The sequence below is a fragment of the Eucalyptus grandis genome, chromosome 6 (genome assembly GCF_016545825.1).
Source record: "Eucalyptus grandis isolate ANBG69807.140 chromosome 6, ASM1654582v1, whole genome shotgun sequence".
NCBI lineage: Eukaryota > Viridiplantae > Streptophyta > Magnoliopsida > Myrtales > Myrtaceae > Eucalyptus > Eucalyptus grandis.
This window is the reverse complement of record NC_052617.1, coordinates 23,201,334-23,224,050: the sequence shown is the minus strand read 5'-3', so window position 1 is coordinate 23,224,050 and position 22,717 is coordinate 23,201,334. Positions and strand designations below refer to the sequence as shown.

At 39.9% G+C, this 22,717-nt stretch overlaps 1 pseudogene; it reads right to left on the bottom strand.

The window, feature by feature from the left end:
- Positions 1-1,950: 1,950 nt before the first annotated feature.
- LOC104451713 lies at positions 1,951-18,769 on the bottom strand (annotated as a pseudogene).
- Between the last annotated feature and the right edge of the window lie 3,948 nt (positions 18,770-22,717).

Genomic DNA, 22,717 nt, shown 5'->3' with positions numbered 1-22,717 from the left:
TATATATAGTTAGGGTGGGTCCGGGTTGGACCGACCTTAAATTTCCAGGACTGAGAACCAACCCGCACAGTACTGGTTCAGGAATTTTAAAACCAATGACCGACCCGGTTTCCCTGAGAATTGGACTAGGACCGGTAGGGTTGGGCCGGTCCAGGGTCGATCCAGGGTGAACCCCGGACTGATGCTCACCCCTAATGAGAGGGGTGAGGGACCAATTGTAGAGAGAGATTTGGACAGTGTTCCGAAACAAGTGGAGCTTTGTGAGAGCCTAGAGATAAGGAGGGTGTTAGAGAAATGATGGTTTCTACATTGTTTCCAGATTCCCTAGCAACTGACAGAAGTTCTGAGGTGAGAATTAAGTGGAAGCAGTCAGCGGAGGTGGATGAGCTGGAGCTACGGTTGAATGCAAATGCAAATGTGGAGATGGATGATTTGGGAGAGCTCTGAAGGAAGTTTATGAAGATGCAGAGAGAGACCAAGGTTGAGGTGTTCAAGTGACTTGGGGAAGTTACATCACCAAAGTGTCGAAATGCTTCAAATTTTGAGCTAGTCAGAGCAGCTCCTTTGCTACATGTTATAAACCATGTAAGCTATCACAGAGATTGAGCTCAAGGTGGAGCATTTGTACCACACTTCACATGTTGGTACCACTGATTGTTGGTGTAATATTAAGCCAAAATTTTCACGTCATTGGGAGAATGCGTGCAGCTAATCCATGCAGGAACTGTAGAGCTATGAAGTTCCTCCTCGTTTTATTGGGGACAACAAATGTGAATTTGTGTTTCAGAGAAGATAATTCAGGAAGAGTGACAGTACCTTGGTGTGTAGACCTGGGTCATGTGCGTATCTTGGTGGATGGTCAATTTCTGAGGTGTTTGTCTTTGCTTCTTTGGGTTGTGCTATGAATTTGAGGAAGCCGTTGCAGGACACAATAGTTTCATCAAGGACCGCTGCCAGACATATAACGACAAAGGAAGAAGTAGTAGAGATAGTGTGGTCAAGGGACTCAGTTGGATAATCAATGCTTGGAACAACAAGCTGATAGGGTGTTCAGAAGGAGCCAGAGACATCATGACAAAACCGAGTTTAATGAGGTCCAACATCAATGGATTACAGATAGCATGCCAAGAGCCGATGTGAAGACCAAGTTTTTTCCTTGAGGGAGTCCATGCATAGCTTAGGCTCGATAGACATTTGTGGCGATTGAGCACCCTTCTAAGGGGGCTCAGAGAGACGACAATCAATGAGGTAGAAGTTCAGACTTCTCACTAAGGTGTATGAAGCTTGAAGTGTAGACCCAATTCGATTTAGAATTGAGTCAAGATTGAAGTTCAAGGACATCGAAGCGAGCTACATGATTCAGAGTGGCTGAGAACGTGAGTCAGACATCCTAATTTAAGGAATGGACGTTCGGAATGATGGAGCGAGGAAAGGCAGCTATCCGGCAGATGTCACTGAGGTACAGACGTCCAAGTCTGACTCAAGAATCAGACCAAGAAGTAAAAAAAGCGTAACTCAAGAGAGATCAAGGAGCCATGATGGAATGTGAGTGTGTAAGGTATACCTGGGTCGGGGAAACACTTGCAAACTATGTGTTGCAAGCAATTGCAATCTCCTCTTATTAATTATAGGGGAATATCCCATCGATCTCCTCTCTTGGAGCAGGCATACCTGGCCGAACTACTTGAATTCTCTATGACGGGTTTATTTTGTGCATTCATTTCTCACTTGTTTGTTTGTGTTTGCACCTTGCTTACAGAGTTTGCGGAACAAAGAAAATCTCGAAGTTATAGGAAATCGTGTAAGTTTCCCACCAGTTATGGATCGTAATGTAAAATGAGGATGCAGCATCTGATGGATATGTAATGTCATAATTCTACTTCACTTGAGAAATATAATCAATTAATAAGGTAGTAGCACATTGATTCTGAAATTATAGAACTGGGCAACTTACTTTTGTGGATAACTGTAGTTTGGGTATAAACTCCTTAGCTTGACCACCAAATCGCAAGTCTTGATAGCATGTGCCGTGCATATGTAACGCTCTTCTGCCTCGGGATTTTCATATCCCAGAAATACAGCTGCAGCTACATCACGCACATCCACTATATTCCTGAGCTTGTTTGGCATGGAATCATTTCCATCTGTGGATCATGCCGTCAGGTTGGCCATCATCCTATATAACAGTTTTTCATGCGTATTTGCAAAGTTTTTGTCATGAAAAGCTGCAACATACCTCTAGCAACCTTCACGGAAAATTTCACAGAAGAAAATGTTCATCATCAGCATACACCAAAAAACATCTTTCAGAAACAGAAAGAGACAAGAAAATCAAGAGGCTGAGGCCTTTTTCTGTCATAGCTTTGTTCTTTAAAGTTCTCATTTTCGAAGCAAATCAGATCAGTTCTTCTTGACTGCATGGAATGGGGCCGAATGGCTCTTATAAGTCCACTATAGAAGCATTCGGGCACGAAATGGCAAATGAGAAGTGCATGATGAGTTTCATTAGATTAAACTCTATTTGAAACATGTACAAATAAGAAAAAGCTCATCAATCCACGCTTCCTTGATCTTCATCGCAAGATCGAGATCGGAAATCTTCAAAACCAAATTATGCAAATGAAATGGCATTACCCGGTTTCTATAGAATTTCTAGCCTCAAATTACCCCAACTATGCTCGGCAATGCCACCACCATAGTTATTGCAAAGTGGAATTTTTCTTTGGTCACTTGTCACAAACTACTCATAGGAAACTTATACAAAGGCACCTTGAATGTAATAAAACTGGTGATATAGAATTATCAGATAATTCAAGATAGCTTTATGTATATTACTAATTTTATAGAAAAAACACACATTATGGGTACACATCAGACATATTCATGCTCATACACGCAAATGCCTGCAGGTTCCAAAGATGATTCAACATCATCTCAGCAGTTGTAAGAGCATAGCATATGCTTCACAGAAGTAATTACCATCAACGAGCCTCATATAAGTGCCTTCTATAAGCTTTACGAGGACCAAGCTGCTTGCATTCACCGTGGGCTGTAGGAAAGGCCCAAAAACAAGAGCGGGGCAAATGCTTCAAGTCCATTTTCATTTACAAGCTTGACAGCAGCACTTTCTGCTTCCCTCTTTGACAGGCCATACCAGTTCTATGGCATAAGTAGAATAGCAGTTGATGCAGCTATAAATGCATGTGCCTTAGACTTACACCTCAAACTCGCATGACAACAAGGTAAAACTAGAGGGAAAGCATATTGATGAATAACTCGAACTGAGAATTTCTACAAATAATAAAAGAAAAGGATACCTCATCAGTCCTTGCAAGCGGAAATTATCAAAAGTACCCCTAGTTGTGCTCAAATGTTCATGGCAAACTATGGCAGATATAAAGAAAACTTAAGAAGTCATTTCATTGAAGATATACTCCAAATTGTAATTTTATAGAGGTGATAGATGAAGGAAAGCATGAAACTTAAGGAGAAACAAAGTAAAATGTCCCTAAACAAAGCAAACTACAGGGACAATGCATATTGTTCTCAAGATCTCATGTCTACAAAAGATTTCCCCTGATTATTTACCCATTGCCACCAAAATTTGATTTGTGTCAGATTGCCTCGTGAAGTTTAACCTATCTATTTATTTATTGTATCAGATGAAGCTAAAGCTTGACCACCAATGCAAACATGGTAGTATTTTGATCACGTGACATGCAGCTTTAAGTGTTCTGAGCACAATTTTCCCACCAGATGTCAATTTTGACTCGTTTCTTTCAATTCCACTCCAGGCAAATAGCATGATCCTGAATTGCACATGATGTATCCCTTCACTAAAAGAATTGACAGTTTATGTTGCGAAATTTACCTCAGAGATATCTCGAATGCAAGTCATCTACTCCAACCCGTTAAATTGAGACCATCAGGGGATTTGAGGGGTGATCTTGAGACAATTAAGAGAACTTTGTGGGGGCAGTATGACCCAAATCAAACTTGTGGGAGTGAAATGAAACAAGGTAAAAAATCAGGGGACAATCGGTAATTACCTTTACAGAAAATGCACTTTACCAAGCAAGTGATTTTAACAACATTACAGAATCAACATGATCGTGAAGCAGGAAGAAATACTACTTCTCCAGGAAAATAATGCATGCGAAGCATCCACCTGAATCTGATTACAATTTTAAAATTTTTAAACGAATTATTATACTTGAATATCTTAATATTGTATTCCCACTTATAAAGGAAAACGATTGTTTGAAAAAATAGTGAATTAAGATACCAGGGAAGTCTTTACACAAAATTCACTTGTTGTATTGCCAATAGATCGTGAGATTAAATCCCTTAAGTTCTAGAGTCAGTTACAAGATACCTTGGTAGTAATGCAGTATTCCTTGTCCAACCAACAAGTTTCATACTTCACTCGCTTCTTTGGCCACATCGGATTCATTACAATTGCAGAGATGGATGATACATAAACAACTCGCTTCACTTTTGCTTCGCAACATGCCTTGAGAACATTAAGTGTTCCCGTGACAGCAGGGTCAAGCAGTTCTATCTGTGACAGGTTAATTAGATGTGTGGAAAGGACAAGAAAGATCCTATTCATTGATTTAAGCAGCTCATAATGCTTAAAAGATTTTTAACATGCAGTAAATTCCTTCCTAAGCACTAAGGACAGCAATGAGATCGCAACGCGTGTGGACTACATGCTAAAACCAACTTAGACAAGTGCAGTACTCAGTGAGTGCGGGATTCTGTATAGAGGAGGAAGGAACTGGACTAGCAACATGTAAAACTCCAGTACATCCTTCAATAGCAGCACGGAGAGAATCGTAATCCAGCAAGTCTGCTTCGAAGAGTTTCAAGTTTTCAGATGCATTCTCAAATTTGTTCAAACGGTCGTGCTTCCTGTCTGCGCATACCCAAGAAAAAAAAAATTAAAATGAAGGGTTTTTTTTTTTTTTTTTTTTTGGTAAGAGTAAGAATATATTAAGCTTAGGACAAAAGTACAAAAGAAAGGCGCCAAAACTCACACATTAGAAGCAAAAGCAAGAAGAGTGAGAGGGAGCTGATAAAAGGTACAAGCAACACACTAAAATGAAGGGTCTTTTAAACAACTGACAGGAAGAAAAACCAAATCCCTGTAAAAGACTAGAGAGGCTTATATAACACGCTCCAATGAGACTTTGTATACTCCTAGCAGATTTCCCGAATGCGGTTGAGATAGTTTAACTGTAATGGGTTTTTTATTTGATGGGCCAAGTCAAGCCCATCCGCCCATGTTGGGCCAAACCCAACCCATAAAAGAAGGGTTCATAAGAGGAAAGGGTAGTTATTTTCTAAATGAAAATAACTGCAATATATAAAATAAAAAGTAAAGGGGATAACGTAATCTGTAGCGTTTCAGAGAGAAAATACGCTTCTTAATTTTCTTCCATTTGAAACAGTATACTCTTTCTTGAAGAACGGAACTTCAGGGGTTCAAAGGATTTCTCTGAGATTGCAACGGTACTTAATCTGTGACAAGTAAGGTATGTTCGTCTCTGTGATATGCCTTTGATCTATATTACATGTTTCCCGAGCTTGTTTCTGCATTCGTTTTCGATATTTGATCATTCGAGTATAGGTTCAATATTTTAGAAATCTGTTTCCAACATTGGTATTGAGTAATGCTATTCATGTTTCTTGATCAATGTTGATGTTTATAAATTGCTTTTGGCCGAAATTTTGAGAAACATTGACGTTGGATGCTTGGGGATGGAAATCCCAACATGCTCGTACTGTTCACCCTCCCTTTTTTATTTTTGGTGAATCAAAACTTATTTTTGATAGTGTGGGTCATAGTTTTTGTTGAGATGAGAAAAACGACGGGTGGCCCATTGCCGGGAGATGTTGGACGCATTGCCACACGCGGCCAGAAGAAAAGGCCTCATCAGCGCGTGCAACGCACGTGCCAGCTAACATCATCATGACGTTAGCCGATGGTTGCCCACGCACGAACGGGGCACATGTTGGTGATGTCACGATGACGTCACCTAGTCGGGTCAGTCAGTTTGACTCGACCCAACCCAACCCATGTGGCCTGACTCAATCTCCTTTAACCGTTGACCCAAAAAAATGGAGAATGTGTTTCCTTGTCAATTATGTCACTATGGATTATAAGTAATCCTTTTTTTGTCTTGCATTTGTTGTAGGTACAATGTCCCCCTTCGTATACGTACACCTATTCACACACAATCAGAAAGACAAAAGACAAGACTTGCAAAAATGATAGCTGAGTTGGCTGATTATCAATGGGAAAGTGTTGATTTAATTGAACATGTTCTCAAGATCAATAAAAAGATATAAGAAGTCATTTGGAAGGGTTATCCCATGCCAACTTTTGAGATGGTGCGATTCTTCATTAACACTCTTCCATCTGAATGGCAAGGGGTGTTGAATCACCTATGGGAGGTCAACATGGTTTTTGATTATAAGAAACTTGTAATGGCTTTTCTGAAAGAATATTAGAGGATTGAAGCCACAAAGACTTCGACCCAAGGAATTATTTCAATCCGGCAAGGGATGAATGTGTGAAGGAGAAATCCTAAGGAATTTTCATCTGTTTTTCCATGGTTGGTGAATGTGCCTAAATAATTTTCAAAGGAAATTTCCGAGAAATTAAAAGAATCTTTCCCTATTCATGGGTTGACTTGGCGTTAGCTGTTTCTAGTGGTGTTTACTTAGTATATTTTATGGATATCTTATGTAGATAATTTCTACCATATTGATGTTGTAACAATTGATGTATTGGTTACATTATGTGGAAATATTTTTATTATATCGTTAAAGGATATTCAATGTCAATTGCTTATATTATTATTAATTGTCATGGGTAGTTCATAAAAAAATTTGTAGCTTCAAAGAACTTATTTTGCATAGAAGATTATATTAACGATAATTTCAAGTTAGGATTTTTGGACGATGATTGGAAACATATTGATCTTTTAATTCTGAAACCTTATGTGACATCCTGATTTTTCACTCGATAAAATAACGAGTTCTCTATTGGACTACGCCATTCGCATCCTCACCGCGACATCACCAAGTTGCCATCGCTACCTCGTTGTCAATAAACTTTGCTGATCCAAACATCCCAATCTCAAGAATTTTCAAAGCATTGGTCTTTAAAGAAATAGCTTTAAAAAAAATTACCAAGACTCTTGAAGGTACTTCACGTTTCAGCTGGTCAAGGGATAAGGATCCAGCTGGCATGAATTGAGGTAGCTTAGTCAACAAATTGATGCATGAGAAAGAGACATTGGCGGTAGGGGCAGCATTGATTGGAAAAAAAAAAAAAAAAAAAAAAAAGGAAGAAAAGGGGGCACGCAGGGAGAGACAAAGAGGGAACCAATAGTCCCCTATCTACACGCCCTCTTCAGCTCCTCCAGCTTCTTTCCCCACTTCTATTTTAGCCGAGAATCAGAGAAGACGACAAGCGCCAGCATCAAAGACCCTCTCTCTCTCTCTCCGTTGCAGCTACTTGCGTCACCATCGTTGACTCGTCTTTGTTTCGCCAAGCCACCATCACAAATCACGAGGATTCGAAGCAAGTAGATATCTTTCGTTCTATCCTATATTGATTGTTTATCGTGTGATGAGAATAGTTCGTAGAAACCCAAGAACGTTGTTGAGATTTTCGTTTAATCGAAGTTTCGACTACGTTGTTCATTTAGTCAGAAGTTCCGACTACATTACTTAGCTATGTTGTCGAGTTCGAAATAGTCGAACTTGTAATTAGGTCGTAGAGGCATGGATAGTCAATATTCAGCACGTGTGAAGGCCGGAACGGCAGAAACCTTGAAGGAAATTCGTGACTGGGCTGAGGGTGGGTTCGGATCTAGCCCGACCTAGAAGTTTGCTAATTTTGTACCGAATTATGTAGTGTAAATTTCATAGAGTGTTCTTCACAAGAGTTTTCCCTTATTGACCGTTCTACAACATAATTTAATTTCAGAATTTTTGGGTTTCATATGACAAAAATATATTTGAAAAACTTCAGGATTCAAAATCTGTTTTTGGGTTGCTGGACTGACCTCTTTATGCTTTTCATTTTCTACAGATTTCTCGGTCCAGAATTTTAAAAGATGTTCCTCACAAAATTTGTAGAGCACATTCCAAGATACCACATACTAAATTTTCATAATTTTTTGGTCTCAATAGGTTAGTGAAATATTTATATTTTTACTCAATTTTGTCCTGGAGATTTTGACTGTTTTGAGCCTGGATTGCAAAAATTATTTAGAATTGTATGAACTGAACCGGATTTTGGGTTCTTCACAAAAGATATTCCTTTAGATCTTGTCCACCTTTTACTAAAGTTTCATAATTTTTGGAGATCAATTACCTAGACAATAGCCATTGACTCTAGAGGTGTGCGAGACACCTTATGAGGCTAGTTTAGGCCTAGAATGTGGGATCTTCCCCACGGTTCACTTAATATCTATATGGATAAGTTTGTATTAGACTAAGGGATGGAAATGAATGATGATTCATTAGATGCATGCTTGAATCCCTGAATGGTAGTGGTGATAATGTGCTTTTAATTAAATTATGGAATTGTTCCATCATGGTTTGAATGTGTGATTGAGAATGCTGTTGGTCATTGGGACGACGATGCCCCAGGTTGTAGTAGGGATGCCTGGAGGGATAACTGGGTTCCTCCATATGCTTAGGGGGTGTGACGTGGTTCCCCCAGATGCCTTGCAATGCCAGGTGAGTGCGAGATGCTCAGGGGGTAACGAGGTTCCCCGGAAAATGATGATAGCATGTACTTGTATTGATTATGACTTTGGTTTTCTTGAATCGAACTATTGGTCATTTGTTAAGGAAAGTTATTCCTTATATTGATCAATTATGTATTTTGAAAGGTTATTGGGTAAGCTATTGTGTATGTGATTTACAAAACTTTTCATTGAGACTTTCTTTGTCGGTGACTGATTCGTGTGGTATAGACCGGTGGACTTTCTACTTGCTGGGTTGTGACTCACTGGTTGTTGACTTCATCTTTTCAGATCATTAGAATGTCAATCCCACCTGCCATCCCGATGATTCGCTACAGGGTACCTGTGAACTTCACTTGGGAGGAGGGAATGAGATTTTTTGGAGCTCAAAAGATTTTGAGAACATCAGGGGCCACTGTTAGACGACACTTGTATAACTAAGTGGGGAGGGGTGACAGACCTAGAGTCTAGTATAGTCAGTCTAGTGCTGACCTTTTGTACTTCCCCATGGCACCCTACTTGTCATCTAATGTACATGTATGAATAAATAACAAATGAAGTTGCCCCGTTTATAGAAAATTGCGTGTACCTTAGAATTTTTTGTTGTCCCTTATCCTTTCACATGCTTAAGAAAAATTAAAATGAAGAAGATATTGGCAATAGTAGTTCTACAGTAGCTGTGACGTGCTAGGGTCGTCACAGCTCGGGTAGTATCAGAGCATAGGTTTGACCAGAGTGATAAGTTGTGTTAGCAGTTGAATGAGTTAGGATAACATTTGCGATAAGACACTAAATGCATGTGTTTGAATTGTTTTGAATAACAGGTGATGAACTATCACTCGTAATATTCAGGTAACAATTATAAGTTACCTGTACATTCCAACGATATGCATATGTTGCTAAGGTGATCCCACTAATATTTATGCGATCAGTGACTTAGGTGTCACCAATCGTTTACGTGGGTACATCAATTTGCAGGGAAGTATGTTGAGATCAAGGAGTTGTTCTCCCTCGAGGGTATAAGTCACTACTTCGAGGGCAAAGCCTAGAATGGAGGACATTCTGCAGGTACTTGCCAATATAGGGAATCTAATGGAATGACAAGCTGAACAACAACAACAACAACAACCTTGAGTGGATTGTCAACCCTAGGGATTAGTAGAACAATTTCTAAAGCTGAAGCCATCCTCATTTACTAGCAATAGGAGCCTAGAAGAGGCCAAACGATGGATTGATAGAATGGAGAGAATATTTCGACTACTATAATGCAGCGATAGAGAGAAGATAACTTTGGCAGAGTATCAACTGGAAGGGAACGCTAAACATTAGTGGAGGGCCTATAGGGACATGATCTTCCCGGCTGGTACAGTAGTATCATGGGATGAATTCGTTAGGGCTTTCTATAGTAAGCATTTCTCTAACTGTGCCAAGGACGGAAAGATAACTGAATTTGTTCAATTGGACCAGAAGAGGCTAACTGTTGACCAATATGAAGCAAAATTTTCTGAATTGTGCATGTATGCTCCTCGATTAGTTGAAGATCGAGAGGAGAAAGCCAAAAGGTTCCTAAAGGGCCTAAGGATAAACATTAGAAATCAACTGGTGCCCCTAAACATCAAGGACTACAATGAAATTTATGAGCGAGCCTAGCTCGTGGAACAAGAATTGACAAGGGAATGGGAAGAGAGTGAAAGAAGGACCGAATTTGGACGCCATATGGCACAAACTATGTTCGACAAGACAAGAGGCCCCACCCATCGCAAGGACAAGCTGGCCCTTCACATAAGAAGCAAAATTTTGGAAATTTCGGAGGAGCTAGGAAAGGCCACGCTCTGAATCCAATATAGTACTGAAATGAACCGTGACAAAGGTGTGGTGGATGGCATGGACCATGACCCTATTACGACTCAAGGAGATGTTTTGGATGTGGTCAACAGGGACACATTAAGAGGGACTGCCCCCAGGAAAGGACCCAAGCGAATACTGCCCCTACAAGATCAGCACAACAACATCAGGATGAGGTATCTCAGCAAGGAAGACTGCAACAACCACTAGCACAAGGACAAGTCTATGTAGTCACCCAAGAGGAAGCGGAAGCTTCCAAGAACATTATCTTAGGTACAATTTCTTTAAATGACAAGAAAATGCTGAAGGGGGCGGCTAAGGGCTAAGCCCTTGCTGCCGCCGCCTCCCCGTCGCTATCGAGAAGCGTCGACGACAAAGAGGGAAGGGTCGGCCGAGGTCGCCGGCCACCGCCGATCGGCGACAAGGGCCGCGAGCCCTCACTGGATTGCAGCGAGGGCCATCACCCTCGCCGCCTCCCCGCCTCCCCGTTATCGTCGAGAAAGGCCAATGATGGTGGGGAGCACGGCCAGTGGTCGCGGGGCCCGGCCAGGCCGACGACGCCGGTCGACTAGGCGCGAGGGCTCGCGAGCCCTCACCCAAGATCGGGGCAGGGTCGCGACCCCGGCCGACCCTCCCCCTCCGTCGCCGGCCTTCCCAACCGCAATGGGAGGCGACGGCGGCGAGGACTCGACCTCGCCCGCCGCCCCCTTCGGCTCCCTCCCTCCATTTTTTTTAATTTTAGGTTTTTTATTTTTTAGGTTTTTTAATTTTTAGAATATTTTAAATAAAATTAAGTTTTAATTTAATTTAATTAATTTTTATATTAATTATTTACACATCAGACACAAAACGAAGCCATTTTGCACCCAATTCACTGGAAAATTGCCACATCGGCAATTTGGCCGGATTTTGGTCGGAGTGGCACTTAAGTGTTTTACTTTACTCCGAAACTAGCACTTAAGCGTACATTTACGAAGTTTTGGTATTTAAGTGTCTCTCTGTGCCAAGTTTTGGCACTTGGGCTGTTCTTCTGCCCAAGATATTTATAGGTGGATGAAATCAAGAAGTAAACCTGATAGTGATGACCATGTATGACTTTGACGCCATCATAGGAATGGATTGGCTCTGTAAAACAACATGCTAAGGTGGATTGTTATAGGAAGATGATTCAGTTCAACCCACCTAATGAGCCTAGTTTTGAAATCTACGGAGATTGAACAAACCCCTCGGTGACCCTTATTTCAACAATAGAGGCACATATGCTTCTCAATGAGGGATGTCAAGGGTACCTAACAATAGTAAAGGATCAAACCAAGGAAGAAGCCAAATTCAAAGAAATTCAAGTGGTCCAAGAATTTCCAGATGTATTTCCCGAAGAACTATCAAGATTACCACTAGAACAAGAAATCGAGTTTGCAATTGAATTAGTACTTGGAACTGAACCAATATCGAAAGCCTCATATAGAATGGCCTTAACTGAATTAAAGGAATTGAAAGTACAATTGCAAGAATTACTCGACAGAGGATTCATTAGGCCAAACGCATCCCTATGGGGTGCACTGGTGTTGTTTGTAAAGACGAATGATGGGTTAATGCGCCTTTGCATTGACTATAGGCAACTAAACTAAGTAACAATCAAGAATAAGTATTTGTCGCCTAGAATTAACGATACATTTGACCAACTATGAGGAAGTTCAGTCTTTTCTAAGATAGACCTAAAGTCTGGGCACTATCAATTAAGAATTAAAAAGGAAGACATCCCTAAAACTGCCTTTAGGACTTGTTATGGGCATTATGAGTTCTTGGTTATGCTGTTTGGACTAACAAATGCCCCGGCTGCGTTCATGGACCTAATGAATAGGGTGTTTAAGCCCTACTTGGATCAATTTGTAATAGTCTTTATTGATGATATCCTAATATCTTCAAAAGAGCCAGAAGAACACGAGCGACACCTAAGGGTAATATTGCAAACCCTTAGAGACCATAAATTGTATGCTAAATTTAGTAAATACGAATTTTGGTTGGACTGGGTAATATTTCTAGGCCATGTGGTATCAGGAGAAGGAATCTCAATGGACCTAGCAAAGGTTGAGATTGTAGTAAATTGGCTAAAACCAATGACGCCGACAGAAATACGAAGCTTCTTGGGGCTTGCAGGGTATTATAGGAGGTTTATAGAAGGATTCTCATGACTTGCAGGTCCATTGACCCAATTGACTAGGAAAAATGTGAAGTTTCAATGGAGTGATGAATGTGAAAGGAGCTTCCAAGAACTTAAGAAAAGATTGATCACAGCCCTGATACTAGCTATCCCTTCTGAATTTTGTGGATTCACGGTATATAGCAATGCCTCCCACAAAAGGTCGGGGTGTGCCTTGATGCAACATGGGAAGGTCATAGCTAAGAGAATTAAAACCTTATGAATTGAATTACCCAACTCACAACCTAGAATTAGCGGCAGTAATTTTTGCACTGAAGATATGGAGATATTATCTATATGGGGAGAAATTTGAAATTTATACATATCATAAAAGTCTGAAGTGCATATTCTCCCAGAAGGAATTAAACATGAGGCAAAGAAAGTGGATGGAACTGCTAAAAGATTATAACTGTGAGATATTGTATCATACGGGAAAAAAGAACAAGGTAGCAGATGCTCTCAGTCATAAGTCGGTTGTGGGTATGGCAAGTATAATGACGAGAGAATGGAACTTGTTAGAAATACTTGCCAATTTAGAGTTTAAGTTAGATATGGACCATCTGACCAGTGTACTAGCTACATTGAGAATCAAACTAGAAATCATTCAGAAAATTAGAACGCTACAACAGTCGGACCTGAAAACTTCACCGGATTCCACATTGAGCCTTACTCCCCGAAGTGCGCAATCAAAGTGGATTTCCAAAAGGCTTATGACACAATCGACTAGGACTTCCTTGAGCTTGTCCTCCTTGGATCCGGCTTCCCTGAGCATTTGGTCCGACTTATCCTGGTATGTGTTCGCACCCTTAAATTCTCCATTGCTTTAAATGGGGAGTTACATGATTTCTTTATCGGTGGACGAGGGTTTAGACAGGGCGACCCAATCTCCCCCTACCTTTTCACCTTGGTAATGGAGGTTTTCTCTAAAATCCTCTATACTTGCTCTCTGAGGTCTAGTTTCAAATTCTTTTGGAGGTGCAAAGCGACAAGCTTGTCTCATTTATTCTTCACGGATGACGTATTCCTTTTCTGTCAAATTGATATGCCCTCAGTTTGCATTTTAAAGGAAGGCCTTGACCTTTTCTCTTCTTGGAGTGGTCTACTCCCTAACCCAAGCAAAAGTGAGGTTTTTCTGGCAGGAGGCTCAGTAGCTTCAAGGAATGAAATCTTGCATACACTTGGGTTTTGTGAAGGGAACCTTCCGATTCATTATTTGAGAGTTCCAATCATTACTTCGAGACTTAGCAAAGCATATTGTCATGCTCTCGTCGATTCCATTACGGCAAGGGTACAATCATGGACCCATCGCTTTCTGTCGTTTGCTAGGTGTCTTCAATTAATCAGGTCAGTGCTTCATGCAATTCGAGCGTATTAGGTTAGTGTCTTTATTCTTCCCATAGCTGTCCTGGAACAAATAGAACGTATCCTCAGACAATTTCTCTGGAAAGGCCCGGCCCTAGGTAGGGGAGGAGCAAAAGTTTCTTGGGAGGATGTTTGCCTTCCAAAAGAGGAAGAAGGGCTTGGCATTAGGAGGCTTCTGGAATGTAATAAGGAAGCCATGCTTAAGCATATTTGGATCATATTCTCTGATAAAGAGTCCTTATGGTGCAGGTGAATCCACTCGACATTTTTAAAGTGGAAAAACTTCTGGGTTGCCAATAAGCCAACCTATTGTTCGTGGGTGTAGAAGAAAATACTTCAACTTAGGAGTCACTTCTGTAAATCCTTCATTTGGAGTATAGATGATGGACTATCGGTTTCTCTCTGGTTCAACTACTAGCACCCTAGAGGGCCTTTAAACCTTATCTTTTCAGATGCTCTCATTTACAGCTCCAAGATTCCTAGACAAGCAATTGTCGCGAATCTTTTTTCCCCTTCTAGCTAGGTTTTAAAGGTCGAATTGGATTCTTGGCAGATTCCCCTCCCCATCCTCTCTCAGAGACCGGACCAATTTCGTTGGAATGAATGCCCTTCTAGGCGGTTCACAGTGGCTTCGGCTTGGCAGGCCATTAGGCAGAAGAAGGACCGAGTCTCGTGGCATGCATTTTTATGGAACTCTTCTATCTCTCCTTGGTACCAATTCAATCTATGGCTTATTACCAAGCACAAGCTTCCTACTCAAGATCTATTACTATCGTATGGAAGAATAGATAGTGGATTATGTGCTTTCTACAATCTTACCTCGGATTCCATTGACCATTTGTTTTTTGATTCCGCGTCACTTCCAGTCTCGCTTTCCTATAGGCCGCAAGGTGCAATCTCCTGTGGCGTAATAGGTCGTGGGCGAATAATCTGCAATGGGCTATGACTCTTCTATCAAGTAAGGAATTCTATAAATGCATTGCCCGTTTCTCCCTTGGAGCTCTTTGTCATATCATATGGAAAAATAGGAATGATATAATATTTAGGGAGCAAACGCTTGTGATCCCAGCCATGAAGAATTGCCTCTTTAAAGTTATTAGAAATAAGGCTATCACCTTCAAGAATGTTGAGGAGTCTACAAGGAATAGAAGGCTCCAGTGCTCTTGGGGCATTGACCCGATTATTTTCTCTCAATCTCTGTTGGGCTACTAGGCTGGTTCTCCAAGATTGTGCGGCATTTGTGGATGTGGCTCAACCACCGTACTAAAACTATTAGACCTTGTTACTTTGTTCGTCCACTAGATGGTCCGACGGATGGTGGTTTTTGTTGACTATGGTTCAACCCTCCTTAGATAGGCTGGTTTTCGGAGATTGGGATACAGTTGCATCTCGACTACTTCGTTTATGTCATACCCCGAACCTCGAGCGCGCCGACATCCCACCATGGTCATTCAAATGCGACATTCCCAAGTTAAATCGCTAACCCATTCAGTTCTTTAATGCACATGCGGAAGCGTATTACAAAACCCCTGACAATAAAATACGGGATAGAAACGTATGAAGCAATTTCACAACAATACACTTTCGTAAATCCACAGAGTTACAAATGAAGGCCTACAACCAAAAGTCTACAAAAGACTGGCTCTTAAAAAAGAATTGTCCTACAACCTACAAGTCGAACACGTTCTCGAATTCTCCTGACTTCATCACCTCTACAACTCCTCAAGGCCAACCAAAGCGATCTGGCCGCTCCGTCCACTAGGGACCTGAAAATATTGGCCCACAACGGGGTGAGATATTGTCTTAGCAAGTTCACCCTCCTAAACCCTTATTAGAAATAAAATACACCCCATGATGGCCTAACCACACCATCATAAACAATGAGACTCACATTTGCCTCAGTTCTTTTCTGCAGGTTAGCACAATTCATATTACTCAATCACATGCTCAAATCACTCGATCACATGTTCATATCACTCGATCACATACAGTAATACGAACTTAAACAACCGAAACACAATCACTTTTATATAACCAACAATCACAGGGGTCTTGATTATAAGACCAAACCGTTATGGCAAGTCCCATTCCATGCCAAACAATTCCGTTCCATAATCCGGCGCGTCAATCAACTCCCAACATGTGTTCCAATTGTAATTCACTGCCACTCAAGAGCATAGCCTACTTGCAGTTTGGCTATCTACTGACATTAATGCCAGGTATCGCCTCCCCCCATGAAGTGCGGTTTCTTCATTACGTCAACGGCGTTCCCGAAGGAGTATGGGCCCAGCATCAACTACGACCTAAGTCCGTTGCGTGGGGCCTCCCATATAGGGACAAATTCAGCTCAACAACTTAGGACAATTCCTCTTAATTATCACACAACAATTCATACTCAGCCCAAGGCACTTTGCATTTCACTCAAGGCTTCCATTAAAATAATAATCCTTAAAATCCAATTTCGTTGTCAAACCCGATACCCGGATTTTTCGAATAATTCCATATTTTTTACAATCAACACTCAATTTGCAATATCCAACCATCAAATTAATAATCTGAATGCACAAAGCGATCAAGATGAAATTATGAGAATTTAAGGTCCCGAAATAATTTTCGAAAAATAATAAATAATTAAATTTATTCCGAAAATTAATTAAATAATAATATTTTAATAATTTAGAATAATAATATATTATTAAATTATTAAATAATTTCGAAATATTTATTTAATCCAAAAATACTTCATTTAAGTCAAATCAATGCTTATTCTAAAATAAACCTACTTAGCCTTAATTAAACATACTTTACATTAAGCACCACCTTAATCTAATTTACTCTTAAGTAAATTAAACTAACCACCTAATAACACTTAACATAAACTAAGCATATCTAAAGCATCATTAACCATCTAATCGAGATTTAGTGAGTTAAACTCACCGGAATCGCTTTCCGATGAGTCCCTGGCTCAATTCAAGACTAGTATTTGCATCTCGACTCCTCGATAGCAACATGCAACGCCTATCCATCACTCAGCAGTTGTCTTCCCACCAACTCGACCAAACTCAGCTCCATCGCACTCAATTCTTTAACCATTTGAAGCCCTATCATGACATGCAAAGACTCACAGCTTCGTTTGAGTGCTCATTTAGCCTATTTCAACTCAAAACAGAATCATCAAACCTAATCCTCCACCATTCAGCATGCTCTGCAAGTTCCCTCGACAAACAGCGGATAATTTCTAGTTTGGGAACTCATCATTTCCTTATCGGTTGCTTGGCTTCACTAGTGGCTGGATGCTCTCTAAGAATCTGCTTTCGAACTCACGCACAAAGAAGAAAAAGTCATTGGAGCTGCTAGGCTTCGCTTCTGCTCGAGCCGCGAAAGGAAGGAGAAGAGAGAGAATTTTTGGATCTGTTTTGGGGTGAAGAGAGTGGTGTGAATTATGAGGAAGATGGTTGTGAGTGTGTGCAGAATTTTTATTTTAATTCCCAAAGAAAGAAGTAATCATTAGAAAGATTAATCATTATGTCTCCTTTGAAGCTTCGGGTTGGGGGAAATTGAAGGGAAGAAATGGGTGTTGTGGCTTCCATGCACACCTTATTTTTTCATGGTTGACACCTAGCGCTTGAGAATAGTTGACTTCTAATCCGTGTTGCTAGTTAGTCTATTAGTTTCTAATGTCTTCGACTTAGTTTCGTTTTGAATCCACAAAATTTTCGATCCTCTCGTAACTATACAAATCTATGAGTTCATATGAATCGAATTGACGAGTTAACATCTCGGCACTAATCTACAAACAAGAATTCATCACGAGAAATTATTAAAATTAGTGGTCGACAATAGAATTACAATGACTTATAAGTTTTATATAAAAATTTCTAATCAAACTCCTCATAACGGTAATCTATAACTTATTCGAAAATTAAAGCGCTTGGGCCTAATTACCCATCTCTGGCCCACCAGGCTCATCCCACGACATTTCACGACCACTAGACTTAATTCACAATTTTAATGAACCCGACTCTTGGCCCGCTCCAAGCCAAGCCCAAGTCCAAATCCTATCCTTTGGTCAATCGAGCCCATACTCGATATCTTTGTGTGGCCTGTTAACTACTTAAGCCCATATTTTCCCCACGACCATCAGGCTTGTCATCTGGCCCGCTTAAAAAATAATCCAAGCCCTTAACATTCCAATTTCACTTATGGGGTCGGTAAAAATTCAAGATGTCACATGCTCCTACTTAAAAAACTAACCGTTAAGTATGTCAGGCAATAGCCACAATCAGTGACTACATCTCGTGTCCCAATTGAAAAACTTCACATAGGATCACAAGGGTGATCAAACAGTGGAACACAAAATGATTAAGTGAATGTTTCTCGTTATCTATAGTGGATAAAGGCAAAGCACTAGTTCAAGACCAGGAACACAAAAGGAATAAATAGGAAAGAAATTGAAGAGAAAGAGATAGAGACAGAGACCGAGACTGAGTTGTCAACCGATTCCATGAATGATGTAGTCGTTGGAGAGGAGAAACTTAACGACCCACGAGGCAACGAATCCTCTTGCCCCTGTCACGCACACCCTCTCCTCCATTTTCCACTAACCCCTCCCTTTCTCTATCTCTCCGAGATGTCCAAGTTCGTTCGCTATGAAGCGGGAGAATGAACATGAATAAAATTGGGCCACACGCTGCTCGGTTGAGAACAACCCATGCAAGCAAAAGGATGATGGGAAATGCCAACAGCGTCAGTAACGTTTGGTAGTCGTCAGTGGAGTGCTCGCACAACCCCGACATGGTCTATGCAGTAACGAAGATCTTTCCCGTGATTCCAAAGATTTACCAACGATGGCCATCGAACTAGGGACAACATTGGTCCAGGGCTGATCTTGGACCGGCCAAACCCGAGCAATCCCGATCCACTCATAAGGGAATTGGGCTGGTCCCTGGTCTTAGAGTGGCCAAAATCTGTACTATGCATATTGGTCCCCATTCGTGGGATTTTGAGATTGGTCCGAACTAAACTTGTTTAAAAAAAAGGTCCAAACTTTAAGTATATAACTACAAGTTTGCCCTCCTCTTCTTTTGTCGTTTTCCTCTCTTAGAATCTCACTCTTTCTCTCTTCCTTGATCTCAAATTATTGATGAAATCTTCCAATTTCATATCTTCGAGGGTAGTATCTTTGGGTTCTCTCTACTCATTTGAACTTAGCGATCGATTCTCTTTACTCATTTGAAAAAATTAATCCTTATCAAAGACGCTAAGTGTCCATGCAAATATTTATGTGGGGTCGTTTTCCTTAATGTCTAGACTAATCCAAACTTAGTTTAGAAAAAAGAAAATTTACACTTAAATTATCGAAAAGCGGTGCAGTAATTAAACATCCAATAAATTGAAATGACTTGAAAGAAAATGCAGACAAGAAAAACCCAATATAAGTCGAGCAAATAATTTTACATGGTCTTGTTATCATGCCCGAACCCCCATGAGTGAATTGGGAATTTAAACATGCATGAAATTACTCTGGATGCATTAAATTACTCCATATAATTTTAATTTACGCAAAATGGATTATTTACAAAAATGATTATAAAATGCCAAAATAGCATTCAATTAGGAAAAATGACCTTATAGAATTAGGAAAATTTCATAGATGTCATTTGTGTCCTAATTTGATACCATCCAACATTTTTATTGTTATTTTTATTTTATTTTTTGAAATTTTCATATTTTTTCATTTTTAAAATTTTTTATTTAAAAATAATTTCCTAAATCAATATATGCTTGATTTACACTAATATGGAATAGCCCATTATATAAATTTCATAATATGAGATCTCAAATCAATAGATTGCAACTTAGTTCAGCATTTTATTGAACATTTAGCGTGCATCAAATCACCCTAAAGCAGCTTCTTCGGACCATGTTTGTGGCATTCAATCTTGACCTATAAGCAATCTCGTATGAAATTAAAGTATCAAGTTATACTACTATATGCAAAGAATAATATTATATAGAAATCATAGCCTAAAACATGCAAATACCAAGCTAAAATTAGCCTTAAATGTGCGGGTTTAAGTTGTTTTTGCAAATTGGGGTTTGAACCTAGGTCAAACAAACATGTTACATGCCCAGATTCAAACCCTAACACTCATCACAAGTGGGATCCATAGGAAACATCACTTCATCCAAATAAAAATAGGTAAAATGACTTTTAAATGTAACAAACATCATAGAAAACAATCAACTAGACACATTGAAATGAGCTCTCCAAGAAGCATACATGCATGATTTACACTGACCAACCATGTCACAATGTGAATTGGCTTAGTTTTTGGCTCAAGTTGTAGACGATCTCATAGTTCACATGGAGATTTAAAGACTAAATCGGGTTGACCTAAGCATCATTTGTACTCCCATATTACATTCATCAAACTCATGAAGATAAGTAATGCATGAAAAGGGGCATCGCAAATCCAACATGCAAGAGTTTTCAAGAGATCTCCAACACCCAGAAAAATTCTGGCGTCAGAAATCAATTTTTTGTACCGGTTTTCCTCTTGATTTTTCATTGTTAAAACATGTGCAAAATTGACCAAAACTACATCTAGGATTCTTATCTTACTTTGTAGTTTTTTTTGCAAGCGACTCAATCGAGGAAATCAAGAAATTATCCTCTAGAAACATGGGGAAATTGGCTCTTTCAAACTAGAAGTGCAGGCTCTACCAATGGTTGGCTCGGATCATAGCCCTCTTCTCCTTGTGTTACATCTTGAAAGTAAGAAAAAGAAGAGAGAATTCAAGTTTGAAGCATACTGGTTGGAAGATCAAGAGTGTGGGGAGATTATAAAGAGAATATGGAACGAAAGGCCATCAAGCTACACAAGTTTCATAGTGAAAGTCAATGAAGTCTCTAAGGAGCTAGCTAACTGAAGTAAAGATAAGTTCTCCAACACACCAAGTCGTATCAGGGAGCTAAAGAGGAAATTAACAGAGATCACTAATAGAAATTCGGGAAATTTCGGCAGAAATGACACTTAGAACATTGTCGACCAAATCGACAAGCTTTGGAAACAAAAGGAAAAATATTGGGGGTTGAGATCTCGCATCAATTGGCTACAATGGGGAGATAGAAACACAGTTTTTCCACGCAAACACAATACAGAGAAACATGATTACAATGCTGCAAACTAAGGAAGAAAGTTGGTGCAAGGAACCATCCATGCGCAAACAATACATAGGGTCCCTTTATTATACACTTTACAAATTGGTGAGTCCGAGGAACTTTCAGCTAGTTATAAATCAGTGCCCAAGCCCAATAAACGGAGAAATAAACAAATAGTTGATGGCAAACATTACCCTTGAAGAAGTGAAAGATGCGGTTTTCCAATTAGGTCTATTAAAGGCCTTAGGACCCGATGGACTAAATGGACAATTTTATCAGCATTTTTGGGAGGACATCAAGACGGATTTGCTTCAGCTTATGCAGAACTTCTTTGACACGGGTAACCTCAACCCTCTCCTCAACAAAACGCACATATCCTTTATACCAAAAGTCAAAAACCCATAAAGAATAAGCCAATTTAGACCCATCAGCCTGTACAATTTCAGCTACAAAATCATTTCAAAAGTCATGGCTAATAGACTAAAAATGTGGCTTCCAGAGAATATAGCTACTGAAGAGAGCGCCTTCATACAAGGTCGGCAAATCTAGGATAATATTCTTATAGTTCAGGAAGTCCCACATCAAATGAAAATAACAAAAAGGAAGATAAAATTTTAGGCGATCTCGAAATTGGATATACAGAAAGCCTATGACATAATTGAGTGGGATTTCTTGAGGGATTGCATGCTGAAAATGGGTTTCTGTGAGAATTGGGTATCTTTTATCATACAATGTGTCTCAACGGTGTCCTTAAGTGTGAAGGTAAATGGGGAGCCAACTCAATATTTCACTCATTCAAGGGGAATTAGACATGGCGATCCTATTTCCCCTTACCTATTCATTTTAACAGCAAATGTCTTGTCATGGATGATGCACGAAGCCATTAAAGATGAAAGCCTTGAAGGCATAACTTTAAATAGGTTATGCCCTACCCTGTCCCATATACTTTTTACTGCTAATGATGCCATATTTTTTTTGGACAGGACTATTGGAGAATGCCAAAACTTAGCAACCATTCTAAACCAATATTGCTTTGCGACGGGCCAAGCAATAAATTTGAACAAATCAGGTGTATGTTTTAGCAACAATGTCCTTTATCTTTGAAAAGAAACACAGCTTGAGAGCTTAGAGTTCCAATAATAGACAAGATAAGGAAATATCTTGGAATTCTAACTAATTGGGGCCACTCAAAGAAAGAGATATTTGCTTGGATCTTAGCAAGAGTTAGTACGAAGCTAGAGGGATGGAAAGAAAAGTTACTATCCAAAGCAGGTAAAGAAATTTTGATAAGGAGTGTAGTACAAGCTCTTCCTCATTATGCGATGTCAATTTTTAAAATACCTATCTTTATTTGCAAGCCATAGAAAAAAGAATTGT